Source organism: Peromyscus leucopus, chromosome 4, assembly GCF_004664715.2.
Source record: "Peromyscus leucopus breed LL Stock chromosome 4, UCI_PerLeu_2.1, whole genome shotgun sequence".
Taxonomy (NCBI): domain Eukaryota; kingdom Metazoa; phylum Chordata; class Mammalia; order Rodentia; family Cricetidae; genus Peromyscus; species Peromyscus leucopus.
Window position 1 is genome coordinate 19,299,417 of NC_051066.1, and position 15,103 is coordinate 19,314,519.

The 15,103-nt window shown below is 36.4% G+C and overlaps 1 protein-coding gene across 5 annotated transcripts in view; it reads right to left on the minus strand.

Moving 5' to 3' along the window:
- Positions 1 to 15,103, minus strand: part of Lrp1b (LDL receptor related protein 1B) — a 1,927,307-nt gene that overhangs the window by 692,251 nt on the left and 1,219,953 nt on the right. The window lies entirely within an intron of this gene.

Consider the following 15,103-nt stretch of genomic DNA (forward strand, 5'->3'; position numbering starts at 1 on the left):
TGAGAGTTTGTTTTCATGATAGCATCAGGATTCTCTTTTCCTGCTTGTAATTGCTCTTCAAGTCTGAGCTTTGTTGTTTTCCTCAGTTTCAGATTATCTCCTGTATTGTTCAATAAAAGGGGATTCTGTGGATAGTTCCAAGTGTATAATAACTTCAGAAGTCCACTTTAGAAGGACACTCATTGTGCCAGTGATTTCACAGTTCTAAATTCAGGCAAAGACTATTAGTTATGACCCAAGCTGAATTTTAGGAAGAAGCATTATTTTAGGAAAAGTGGCATTTTATTTATGGAACCTTAGCACTTTAACACTTTTTACCTATTTGTCTTGAAATTATTATGAAAGTTGCTTCATAAAAGAATGTCAGCCCTGGATAACCAACGTAAGCCTGAGCACTAAAGACACTCTATGAAGAACCGCCAGCCCTGATGTCAGGTTTCTATAAAACCAAAGTAGCAAAAGCAGCTTGGATTCCACACAAAAACAGATTTGTTGATCAGTGCAGAAGACTTGATGACCCAGTATTAATTCATGAGTCTACAGACACCTGAATTTTGACAAAGATGAAAAATCAAACAAACAAGACATACAGGAGAAAAATATTTGAAACAACTGTTGCTCAGAAAATTTGCCATCTACATGTAGGAGAATGAAACATGATCATTCTCTCTCATCATGTACAGAAATTGATTTAGAACACATGAAAAATTCAATATTAGGAGCCAGGTTTGGTGGTGCACATCTTTGATCCCAGCACTGGGGAGGCAGAGGCAGACAGATCTCTATGAGTTCAAGTCCAGCTTGGTCTACAAATTGAGCTCCAAGACCAGGGCTGTTATACAGAGAAACCCTGTTTTGAATAAATAGATAATAAATAAATTAATAAAATAAATAAATAAATAAAAATAAAAACAAACAAGCAAAAAGTGAAATAAAAGAATGCTCCATGTTAGACCTGAAACTGAAACTTAGAAAAAAATAGGAAATACATTTTAGGCTCTAGATTTTTATATAGGACTCTGGTCACCTAGGAAATAGGACCAACAATAGACCAATGGGACCTGATGAAATTGAAATATTTCTGTATTGCAAAGGAAACTGCTAATCAATTGAAGGGGAGGCCTATAGAATACGAAAACAAAACCAAAAGCATATGCTGTATGTCTAACAGTGAATTAGTATCCAGAATATGCAAATAACTTAAAAACCTAAACTGCAAGAAAACAACTGAATCAAAAAGTAGGCCTTGGAAATGAATGGAGGGTTCTCACAAGAAAAAATAAAATGTCTATGAAACATTTAAACAATGTTCACCATCCTTAGCCATTAAGGGAATAGAAACTTAAAACTTCTTTGAGATTTCATCTTACACCAGTCAGAATGGCTAAGATTAATAAAATTAGTTGTGACAAATGCTGCTTAGGATATGAGGAATGGGGGAACCTCGTATGCTATTGGTGGAAGGGTAAACTGCTACAGGCTCTTAGAAATCAGTGTGGGGACTCCTCAAAAAAACCAGAAATAGATATGCCACATGTCCCAACTATACCACACCTGGGCTTACACCCAAATGACTTTATTTCCTATTACAAAGATACATGCTAACCCATATTCATAGCTTCTCTATTCATGATAGCTAGGTGTTAGATACAACCCAAATGTTCATCAATTAATAAATAGATAATGAAAATGTGAAATCCATATTCAATGGAATTTTATTCAACTGTCAAGAAAATTATGAAAGAAATTATGAAATCATCGGGTAAATAGACAGAACTGAAAACATATTGACTGAGGTAGCCCAGTCTGAGAAATATAAATGCTACATATTCTCACTCATAGGTGGATCTTTCGATTTGTTGGTTTAACTGGGTATAACACTCTTCCTAGATTGCCATAGGATTTCAGGTATGAGATGTGTCTCATCGTGTCAGTAGATGTGTCCCAGGGACCTCTAAAACAGTGTAAGTTATTGCTGTTGTTCACAATTGACCACCAGAACTCCATGTAAAGATATTGCTGAAGACACCACACACCCATCACAAGATGTGGATAAATTATGTTGGTACTGACTACAAAGTTTTCTCCTTGATTTAGCTAAACTATATGGTACCAGAAGGCACAGCAAGTAAAAAAAGATTCTACACACACACACACACACACACACACACACACACACACACACACTCACACACACACACACACCACACACACTCACACCACACACACTCACACCACACACCACACACACACACACACACACACACACACACACTCACACACACACACACACCACACACACTCACACCACACACACTCACACCACACACCACACACACACACACACACACACATACACACACACACCACACATACACGCACACACACGCACACTCACAAAAAAAGTGAGGGGCAGAGTGAAGACAACTATTGCCATCTGACCAAAGATTAATATAGATGATGAGGAAGGAAATTCCCAAGCTTAGCAGAAACAAACAAAACAAAACAAAAAATAAGTAATGCTGCTTTATAAAATGGGTAAATTTCAATTTTTCAAAAAAAAAACTACAAATCACAAAAAAAATTCAAGTTTGTTAAATATTATTAGTCACTAGGAAAATATAAGTTAAAACCAGGAGTTGCCATCTTATTTTAATTAAATGGATGTAAAAACTAACATTAAAAATACCAAATTCAGCCAGATGAGGTAAAGATGTTGACTGCCTGATTTGATATGAGTTCAATGCTAGGACATATTGTAGAAGGAGAGGAACAACTCTTATATATTGTCCTCTGACCTTCACACATGCACTGTGGTATATGTGTATGTACAAATACATCTACAAATAATAAATAAAAACAAAAAGATTACAAACTATTTTAAAATTTAAAAATAAATGTTGACCAGGATGTGACAAAAAGGGAACTCATATACACTGTTGTTGCTAATGTAAATGTTATGAAAACTAATATCAAGGTTTCTTTAAAATAACTGAAGGTAGATGTGCCACAGACCCTCTTCTGGCTATATATCTAAAAGAAATAAAATAACTTACTAAGCAGATAACTACTTGCCATGTTTATTGTGATACAAAGAGTGAAGTAGGCCCATGTGCCCATTAGTGGATGAATAAGTTATATTTTCTGTGTGGACTTCCATACACACACACATACACACACACACACACACACACACACACACACACACACGTGTGCAATTGAATGTTATTCAGTATTAAAAGAGAATAAAATTTCTTTTACTTCTAGCAATGTGGATGGAACTAGAAGGAATTATGTTAAGGGAAGTGAATCACATACATAAATCTAATACTACATGTTCTTTCTCACGTGTAATGTTAAACAAATAAACAAAAGGTCTATCAGAATGTAGAATAGTCATTACTAGAAGTTGACAAGGGAGGAGGGGGGTGATAGATCAGCACACATTTGATGCATATTTTGGAGCAGCATACAGAGTTCTATTAATATGTACAGATCATAAATTTCAATAAAAAATTATACAAATATTACTGGGCATATTTATCTAACATACAGAGAGATTTGTCAAACTGGTAGAATAAGATCAATATTGTAACACGTGTACAACATTTTAAAGAAATAATATAAATATAGGGTGTTTAAAAGCTCTTGAAATTTAAAACATTAACTAAATGTTAGTTTGATGCCATTTCTTTTCTATTAGGCAAGTCAAGATCAAAATGTTGGATAATTACATAGATTTTAGAATTGTGCATGAATTCTATCAAATGTTGAAGGGCTGTACATTGGAGTAACTTCCTTGTAGGACAAAGTTTTTAAAAAAGTATGCAAATGTAGTGGGTAGCCATTCCAGCTTGGATCTGGAAGCTCCAACCCCCATTGAGACTCTGGCAACTGTCACACCTACGAGGCGGGGCGAGGGGAGGTGCTGGAAACCTGAGAGCTGGATGGGCAAGCGCTCGCTCTGGGCTCTCTCTCTGCGCCTGGACCCTGGATAGTGGAGATTGATTGTGCAGAGCTCCAGAGAACACCGCTGGATTGCGATACACTTTCCCCAGACCCCCGCGACCTATCCATTCCTTCATTTGTAAGTCATCCACTAAATAAATCTTCCTTTTAACTACGTGGAGTGGCCTTTATAATTTTCGCCAATATGCAAATACAAAGTTCATCAAATCTTTAAAACAAGCAATCTAATTTTGAAATTATTGCATGCAGTGGTGTATATTGGTGTTTTGGTGTTATGGAAAGACTGTCAGAAATTCAAATTCTCATCCTAAGAAAGTAACCAGGATTGCAGCATAATATACTGTAATAGTGAATTCAGTGAAAGAAAATTAACACGGCGTATCTAAGAAACCATCTTATAAGTCATAAATTTAAAAAGGTGTTAACCAAATAGATGTGGACTTTCTTATACATTAAAAGGATTCATGTATGTATGACTATGTATGATTTCATTTACATAAATGCGTTAGTGTATGTATATGTATGCCTTGGTGTCCTCAAGAGATTGGTTCCAGGAATTTCTACAGATCCAAAGTTGGCAATTTGCAAGTCCTTTATATTAAATGGATGTAGTATTTGCCTATAATATGCCCATGACACTGGAATATTTATGAAACCAAAATTTAATACAGTATAAATGTTAAATAAATATTTGTAAATATTACTTTGGGGAATAATGACATGAAATATATATTAAATACATATTCAGTATAGACACAATATTTTTTAAAATATTTTTAGTCAGTAGACAGCTTATTCCATGAATCTCAGAACCCATAGCTACAGAGTGAAATCTCTCTAGAAGACTGTACAGAAAATTAGGTAAAGGTGAGCCCATGCCAAGTAAGAATTAGGCACCAACAACACAGGGCAGAGCAAGGTAGACTGTGAAAAATACTTCTGTGTTGTATTACTTTTCTCTGTCTTACATCTATATAACCTTTATGTATAATGTGGATTGGTTTTAAAAATGCTGACGATGATATGCTTGTACACCTGCTCCAAAGTCCAGCAGACTGAACAGACAATTATATAGCCTGTACATCCAGATATTTTGTGAGTTACTCTTTCACAGTGGCCTCAGAAAACAAAATGAAACACAATGAAACAAAATACATAGGCTCTGTTACCTCCAATGAGGAAGTTACAATCCAAGTCAGAAGACTAGATAGATGCATAGCACACAATTTTTCTCTGAAATATGGAATCCTCTAGTTAAAAACATAGTGTAGAGTCATCTGCAAATTTAACACCATGACAGGTGATTTCAAGAATGGGGTGTTTTCCTCCTTTGAGGTGGTGAATCAAGGTAATATTTTCCCTCTCATTAGGCAACACCAATCAATGCATCCTGACATTCTCACCATGGACTCCAGGTCAGCAGTAGAACAACTATATCTACAGATCACTATTGATCTTTTATCATCAAAATAACAGTGAATCTACATGCTATTACTAATGAAGACTCTACCTGGGAAGGTAAATAAATCATATTCACAAGATCGTCTCCAAAGTTCTATTGTGCGTCATGAGAAATGTGAATTAATATTAGGACAGAGCCTAGAGCCTAGGTCCACCTTTCAAGTTTAAAAAATTCCTCCTTTCACAGTTTAGGGGGCGTCTGAAACTGAAGTGCTTATTCATATCTTATTTTTTGTTTTTAATTCTAACCAAAATATAGATAAAGTAGACCTAACTGTTTTAAGTTTCAAGACATTTTGAATTCACAATCATTAATTAACTAAACTCCAAAGCAAATAGCCTCAGTAAATATATTCAAAGAATGCTGCTTTTTATTCAATTTGGATCAAGATGGATCACCATCTGTTGAAGTCACTGGACATGAAGTTTTGGACAACCAGATACTCTGAGATACTCAGAGATACTGCCATCTTCAAATAGAAGATGCTAAGACATGGACCACATTGGTACCAACAAAACAAACACAAATTAATATTGGTCAGATGTGCTAGAGAAGTTATTAATACTTTGGAATGATTAATAAATATCCAATGTTATAAAAATTAAACACCCCAAAATATTCTAAAGTTTTCCCCTTATCTGTAAAATAAAAGTTTGAAAATATGTTGAAGTAACACCCAAACAAGCAAAACCTTGCCATTTACAAATTCTTTCTTAGAGTAGGCAAAAGTAGTAATGGATGATAGTTAAGAAGTAGAGTTCTATTTTCTGATTTTTTTTGTATTGTGTTTTTTTTTTACCTGATAACTATAGTGCAAGACTTTATTATGGTAATTGTACATTTTTACTTCAAGTCAAGAAAACTACATTGACCAAATAGAAACAACAAAACTGAAAAACAACAAACCCAATCTGTAGGAACATTGGCATCTAGTACAATCACACACTGTCACACACATGATCAAGCATCAGGAGGAATTTGTTGAGTTGTATGCTTGTGTAAAATACAATCCATACTAAATACTACCATAAAGTCAATATCTCAATGAAAGTTACATGTATTTCTGACTATACAAAATAAGTTACTGTTTTGAAATAACCAAGTATCTATCCCTTCTTGAGTTTTTCTTCTCTATTAAAAGTTTTGACCATTTTTTTTTTATTGAAAACTTCTGGTTGTGGGTTTTTATGGCATTTCTGGGTGTGTGAATGTGTGTGTCTTTGTGCCTATGTGCATTTCTTGTGCCTTCTTGGCTCTTTTTCTTTGATGGTTGTTTTGTCATATTCCAATTTGTTTATTTGGGATGTTTCTTGTTTTATTTTATTATTATTCCTAAGATGCTTGTTGTTTTCAAAGGAGAGACAGGAAGGTAGAAATGGGTGCTAAGGGAGGGGGAAGGAACTGGGAGGAGTAGGGAGAGGGGAAATTTTGGCCAGGATATATAGTGTAAAAACATTATTTACATTAAAAGAAAAAACATTCATCAAAATGCAAAGACTAGGAGGAAAAAATTGACTTTTTGTGTCCCACTTCACTAATGTGTATCTTTATTTGTTTTGCTGTAAGTTTGTTCATTTGGTTTTGTTTTATAGCCATATCTGGCCTGGAACTCAATATGTAGACCATACTAGCGTTAAACTCACAGAAATCAGCTGCCTGTACCTGCCAAATACTCAGATTAAAGGTATATGCCACCACATATGGCTAGAATCTTTATGAAAGTTAATCCATGTTATTAAAGGAACCTTTGTCTTCTAGAAAGAACTCAACAACTAATATTAAGAATGTGAAGGCTAGCTGGGCAGTGGTGGTGCATACCTTTAATCCCAGCACTCGGGAGGCAGAGCCAGGCGGATCTCTGTGAGTTCGAGGCCAGCCTGGGCTACCAAGTGAGTTCCAGGAAAGGTGCAAAGCTACACAGAGAAACCCTGTCTCGAAAAACCAAAAAAAAAAAAAAAAAAAAAAAAAAAAAAAAAAAAAAAAAAAAAAACCCACACACACACAAACAAACAAACAAACAAAAAAACAGTGAAGGCTAGCAAGATAGGTCAGAGAGTAAAGGTGCTTGCTGCCAAGCCTGAGATCCTGAGCTCAATCACTGGGGCCCAGACAGTGGAAGGAGAGACTAGATTCCTCACTTGAGAACTATACATGGAGCCGTGGTATGTATATGTATGCCCACACACAGAAAATAAATTAAAATACTTCAGTGTTAACAAGGAATATTAGTATGTGGATCAATGGGAAGAATGCTTCCTGTACAGGTGTGAAGTTCTGAGTTTGAAGCTATAGAACCAAGGTTCAAAGGGAAGTGTGAATATCTATCTGTATCCCGGGTATCCTGTAGGGAGAAGGTAATCAGAGACAGGAAAATCCCCAGAATCTAATGGCCCAGAGAACCTGGAATACACAGCAGAGAACAAAAAACTGTGTCTCAAACAAAGTCTAAGGCAAGGACAGCCAGCCAGCCAGGTTTCTCCTCTAACTTTTGCAATACACCTAAATTTATACACATGAATGCATTCAGACATACTGCCTCTCACACACAAAGAATATTAAGATGAAGAGAAAAGAATATTTGAGACAAGCCAATGTGTTAGATGATATATTTATAATACATTTATAAGACTGCTGTCTGACTTGCCATTTCTGTTGCAAATGTTTTCAGTGCTCTGACAGTTCTGAGATTCACTCTGAATTAGAAAATATTTATTGTGCATTACATGTTTAGCTAGGTATTGATGAATATAGGGACATGAGAGCTACAAACTCTTGAGGAATTACCCTATTGTTTATATATTTTCATTTGTCTTCATAGTCATTTGAGATTTTGTTGTTTTTCTTGTTATATCAAGCTCATTGTTTAGGGATACAAAATAATCTAAAATAAAAAATTTAAAAAAGGAAAAGAAAAACAAACTGGTGTTACAATGTTGATCATAATGGAAATAACAGCCATTTAATCATCAAAGACTACTGTAAAATTTCAAGAATATAGAAAATTTTTATAATTGGAAGGTTGAAAAGTTATATTTTGTAAGCATGTTTTTTTATTTTATTCTAAGGATGATTTTCTTAATATAGTCATGACCTATAGCCACAGAATCATGTATCCTGAATTGTATGGATAATTTTCAGGTATGACTATAATCACATCTAGTTTTAGACATATTTGCTTAATATAACTCATACAGTGGATGGATACCCCTCTTAAATTCATTAAGTTAGGGGAAGGTGGGACCTATTCAAAAAGAAGCAATGAGTCAGTCATTGTTGGACTGTAGATCATGAAATGTTGATTACCAATTGAAGGTATGTTTTCAAAATTTTCAATAATGAAATTTTTTTCCTTAGCATTCATTTTCCTTGGTTATGGTTTGATAAGAATCCCATTCTGAGTCTAGAACACATCAAAGCAAGCATATGTGAGGGGCAAGTATAGGCAGTATAATATTACCAAGTGATAGATTGTGCCAGTTTGACTATAAGCCATAGTACTCTAGGAGGGAAGAAATGCCTGACAGAGACAATGCAGAGACATCAGCAAGATTAGAAGTTGGACACACTCACAAGTAAGTGCAAAATATGTTCTCTGCTTTAGATGTGAGTGTCTAGAAATGAGGATGCTATCAGCAGAAATGGAGAAATGGATCTTCAGATGAAAGTGGGATGATGACCAGCTGAGAAGTGGATGAGATCTACATGAGCAGATGAGAACATAGGGAAATGGGAGGGTCAAGCTGGAATAGGAACAGAGTGGGAGGGCAGGGAAGGAGATACCATGATGGATGAGGACATCATGGGAATAGGAAGAGGCAGGGTGCTGGGGAGGCTCACAGGAATCCACAAGGATGACCCCACCTGGGAGTGCTAGCAGTGGTCTAGAGGGTGCCTGGACTGATCTACTCTGGTGACTGGCCTAGTGAATACCCTAACTACCATCATAGAGCCTTTGTCCAGTGACTGATGGAGGCAGATGCAGAGATCCATGGCCAGGCACCAGGCTGAGCTCCAGGAATCCAATCGATGAGAGAGAGGAGAGATTTTGCAGGCAGGGAATGTCAAGATCATGATGGCAAGATGTGCAGAGATGACCAAGCACACTGGTGGAAGAACATGAACTGTAGACTAGTGGCTGTGGAGGCCCCATGGGACTGGACTAGGCCTTCTGGATATGGAAGATGGTTGTTTGGCTTGAACTGTTTTGGCGGCACCCAGGCAGGGGCATCAGAATCGTCCCTAGTACATGGGCAGGCTTTTAGGAGCCCAGTGCCAGTGGTGTGATGCCGTGCACATCCTTGGTGCAGTGGGGAGGGGCTTGGATCTGCCTAGGCTCAGTGTGCTGGGCTTTGCTGACTCCCCATGGGAGACCTTCATTTGGGGGATGTGGGGATGTGGGGTGGCTTGGGAGGGAGGGCGTGGGGGGTGGGAGGAGGGAGGAGATGGGATCTGTGGTGGTATGTAGAATGAGTAGAAATTTTCTTAATAAAGAAAAAAATGAAAAAAGAAAAAAGAAAGAAAGTGGGCTATTGAACAAAGTACTGAGAATGTGGGTTCCAAGTTGGGGCTGAACTTCAGGATAGAGCTTTACCAGGCAGTTACCCGAACAAACAAAATTATATGTAATGCCTAACCCACACTGTATCCTCAACAGATATTTTAAAAATAAAACAAAAAGGATCAACAGAAAAGGACAAGGAAAATGAAAATAAAAGGCAAGAGATTTAAATGCTTAGGTGGGAAGAGACAAGGTAAGGAAAACACACTGGAAGAGACCTGACCTGTGGTCAAGCACTGCAGTGAGAGGACAGGCCGCAGTGTCCACAGACAGAGAAGCTCTGGGCAGGCTGCGTTCCAGTCAGTGTGCATTCGCTAAGTTGTTAGTTTCATCATTTCTATTTTATGTGTCAGGAGCCTGGAGCAAATGTTTAGTACATCATCTGACATCATTTAGTTACTGAAGTACAGAGATGGTCTCAAGACAGATCACTTTAAATGGAAGAATTACTTCTGATGACTCAGAGAGAAATTTGCACCAATGGCAGAATGCAAGGTATGAAGGGATACACAGAACTCAAGACACTAAGGTACACAACACAAGAGAAAGTGGAAGACAGGAAGGAATAAAGTTAAAAGATTGTTTTTTTCGCTGGTTGTTGGACAACATGAGTTTAAGAAGGGGATGATAATTAGTATGGAGAAAGAAAATGAAGAACAAGAAACAAAGATGATAAAATTTCCTGTACACACTGTCTCATAGAATCACATTGTACATATCCTTAAAACAACAACAAAACAAAAAACAAAAAAAAAAGAGGACAAGGTTAATGTAGCCAGAAAGTTTCTCCACTGTAGTCCCATGGCCCGCTTATAAAATAATCACCCAGAAGCTTATATTAATTATAACTTCTCGGCCATTAGCTCAGGCTTATTACTCATCTGCTTGCACCACCTATACTTCCTGTCGAGCTACTGGCCAATTAGCACTTTATTTATCAAACAATCAAAGCAACACATATTCACAACTTACAGAACAACATCCCACAGCAGGTTAACCTTAGACAGAATAAACACACAGGCAAAGAGTTATAATTTTCACAGAGAAAAATCAACAGCAAAATGTATAATGCTCATGAAAAGGAATACACAAAGTATTTCACTAGTTTTGTGACACATAGCTAATGAAAAGCTCCCCATGTTATTTGTGTGAGAAATAAATGAAAGTATTCCATTGGCTGGTTATAGAAAAGGAAGATCCTTTTAGGTCTAAAACTCCAGATTAAACTTGCTTTTCACATTGCATTTGCTGATCTAACACTAGGGCAGAAAACAAAACAATTCAAACTGAGACAAGAGCAAGGCTTTGGGACTCAGAGGAACCCATAGTGAATTGTTAGGATATGCCTACTCAGCATGGAACTTGATGCCATTTAAGGTGAGCCCCAAGCTCATCGGCTGGCTTAGTTACATCTTTTTGCTAAGGATCACTTTATACATAATTCTTAACCTGACTTTGAGACCTGACAGGAAAATGTATGTTGTGTATTTTAATGGTATCTAGTGTGAAGGAATATGACTTAACATCAATTTATAACAATCACTGGAAAGGCAGTTAATCAAAAGAAGATGCTGTAAAAAATGACACCTACATCGTGCTTTGGCCATAGATCTCATTCCCTCTGGAGAGAGACAAAAATGTGACAAGGTTTATTTTTAAGTCTTAAAGAAATAATCTTTGTTATAAAAATATTTCAATTTTTTTCTAACTTAAAAGTGCTTTGCCAATTGTCATATCCTTCGCCATTCTCAACACATAGTCACAGGGACACAATGATGGTATTGAATAGTCATGAGTTCTGTTACTGAAAAAAACCTCTACCTTATGCAATACTACAATGTTTGCATCCCTGCCCTCTCCCCCTTCCTGATATAGATATGATAGGATGAAAGGGTAGATTAATGAATTAATCTGCTTTTAAAGAACAACTTGTTTGAAATGTTTTACATTGCTATGGATTTTAGTTTATTGATACAAATTTAAAGTTAATTTTGTTATATTGTATATATATTTCTACTCTTGTTGGAGGTATTATGTTTATGTAACTCATTTAAATTATAATGGATAATTTAAAAGTACAGATTAATAATTAGTCTTCTATGATAGTCAAACATAGTCATGTTACATTTTCTATATATACATATATATAATTCAATTATTTAAGTAATCTTCAAACACTTCAAAGACATACAGAATATGGCATTTAAAATGTTTTAAAAATTTAGAGTTTCTGGACAGTGAGACATGTCTGCTCCTGGCAGTACCAATTTACTTCAGAGAGGAGGATGGGCACTGAAGACACTCCATATGAAGTTTATCTTCACCTTGGCAAAAATAGCCATTTGGGCAAGAAACTGTTCTTACCTAGACTGTTTGATCGACCAGATATGCAGGACCCATAGGAAGGTAACCACTGAAATTTGCTTGGCAAAATGGTCCTTCAGGTTCCTGCTTCACAGAGGAAACTGCCAGACATTCTACAGGACACAGAGATGTGACTGAGAGATTCTAGGCCTATGGGCTGAAGACAGATGCCCCAACTTTACAAAGAAACATTAGGTGACTGTCCAGGCTGCCAGCCGTCTCTGTCTACTTTCCCAAGACTCATGAAAGTTGCTTACATTCTTCTCTCATTTCTCAGGTACTATTATATCCTTCGGCGGTCTTTGATGTAGTTGAAGACTAGATAGTTGTAATTTTGTTAGTCATGATAAAAGATAAGTTAGATATGAAAACTTAGACTCTCAAATATGGGATAGATAGGATATCTTCTTTAATTTGGGAAATACAAATAGACTAGATATTGTAACTGTAATTCTTGCTTGATAAATGTTCTGTTATATGTAATTTTACTATGTTAAAGTTAAAACCTTCCCTTTTGAAAAAAAAAAAGAAAAGGGGAAGTACTAGGGATGCTGTGGATGTGTTGCTCTGATTGACTGATAAATAAAACACTAATTGGCCAGTAGCCAGGCAGGAAGTATAGTGTAGGCGGGATAAGGAGAGAGGAGAATTCTGGGAGATGGAAGGCTGAGTCAGGAGATGCCACCATGACAGCTACTGGTAAGCCACAAGCCACATGGCAAGGTGTACATTTATAGAAATGGGTTAATTTAAGTTATAAGAACTAGATAGCAAGAAACCTGAACCATGACCATACAGTTTATAACTAATATAAGTCTCTGTGTGTTTGCTTGTGTCTGAGTGGCTGCGGGACTGGCAGGTGAGAGAGATTTGTCCTGATCAAGGGCCAGGCAGGACCAGGAAAACTTCAGCTACACACACACACACCCTTAGGAGAGTTTAAGTTTCTAACTGGCAATTTCTTATAAATCCTCAGAAAAGCCCATGCATAAGCTTTAATAAATGTTTCGAGACATTTCATCAGTAGACGAAAAAATTTTTTAAATTACATATTGGTACAACCAGAAAGTGGATTGTTTTTCAGTGCAAAAAGAAAGGAGTGAATAAGTTATGGAAAGATAAGGAAGATATTTAAGGTCATACTTCTAAGTGAACGAAGGGAATATGAAAAGTTACTGCACTGTGTGAGTACAGATATATGACAATCTGGAAATGGTAAGACAGTTAGAACATTAACACTTTCTAAGGCAAAGGGGGAGATAAGGATGAACAAGTGGGAAATGGAGGATTCTGCATAATAATGTGAATGCACATAATAAAACACTTTCTAATGCTCATCAGTGTACAATACCAACAGCAAGTGCTGCTGGAACACAGGGCTTTGGTGAAGTGTGACTTATTGCTGCATATTAAATATTATAATAAATGCGCTGTTCTGTTGCAAGATATTGATGGTGAGTGAACCTGGGCAGGGGAAGGTAGCAGAGGGATGTGTGAGCTCCATTATATCTGCCCAAATTTGCTGCTATATAAAAACAACCTATCTTTAAATTCATTATAGAAGTTTTACTGGGAACTCATTCCTATTTAACTTAATTATAAAACTTTAAATATACCTACTGTGATTTATTTATTGATTGGAAGTATTTGAGTTTCAAAATCCATTATACAAGCTACTGTATTCTCTCAGTGCTGTGTCCAAAATACCTGAGAGTATAACTTAAAGGGAGTAATTATTTCATATCCTTAGAGGTTTCAGTCTGTCACTCTTGACAGCATTGATATTAGCCTGATAATGAGGCAGAATGCACAGTCATGGGAGCTGTGACAGAGACTACCCACCGCCCCTCAGAGGTGAACAGGAAGCTGAGAGGGCGGATGCCTCTGCTAAATGATATTTTCTTTCCTTCTTTGTTCCGCCCCTTCCTTCTCTAGCCTAAGAATGGTGTTCTTACCCTTTTCTCAAGTCTTCTTCAGCTACACACATAGTGAATCTTCTAAGAGAATTTCTACACACACACACACACACACACACACACACACACACACACACACACACACCTAGGAGTGTGTATTCTAATCTCTTCAGAAATTTTTAGTCAAGTTGACGATCAAGAATAACCATCACATATATGTTTTTTAAAGTGTTTTAATGCTAATGTCTAATTTAAGTTTACATCTAAGGAATATTTTATGTAAATTTTCATTTTTTTATTTGAAAGATTTCTTTGAAACATATGGTCAATTTATTTTTATGTGTTTGCCAAAGGGCATATGGGTCTTCACAAATGTAATGACATATGCTTATCAAAAATATGATTCTCCTTTAATGAAAATAAGATAATATATTTGTTTATTTCACTCTTCAAATGCATAAACATTTATATATATGATAAATTATTTGAGGTGAAATTGTGGCTGAATTAAAAAAAATCACATTTAAACACCCTAGCACCCACATGTGTGCATCCCCCATACACCTGTGTTTCTGCTACTAAGCATGTTAATTATCACCCAAATGATGCAAATGGTATGCTATCCCATTAAAATTTTACATTTCATTTTTCTTATTAAGGGTGCCATGAAATTAATGTTTCCTGTTTCTGCAAAATTCATAGTAAAATCCTAGTCCCTAGTGTGTGAGTTCTGGAAATGAGGTTTTGAGGAGGTAATTAAATCATGAGAGTGGAGTCCTTATACATCAATAAGCCCACTATATACAGACTGGTGATGTGGCCACAAAATGAAAA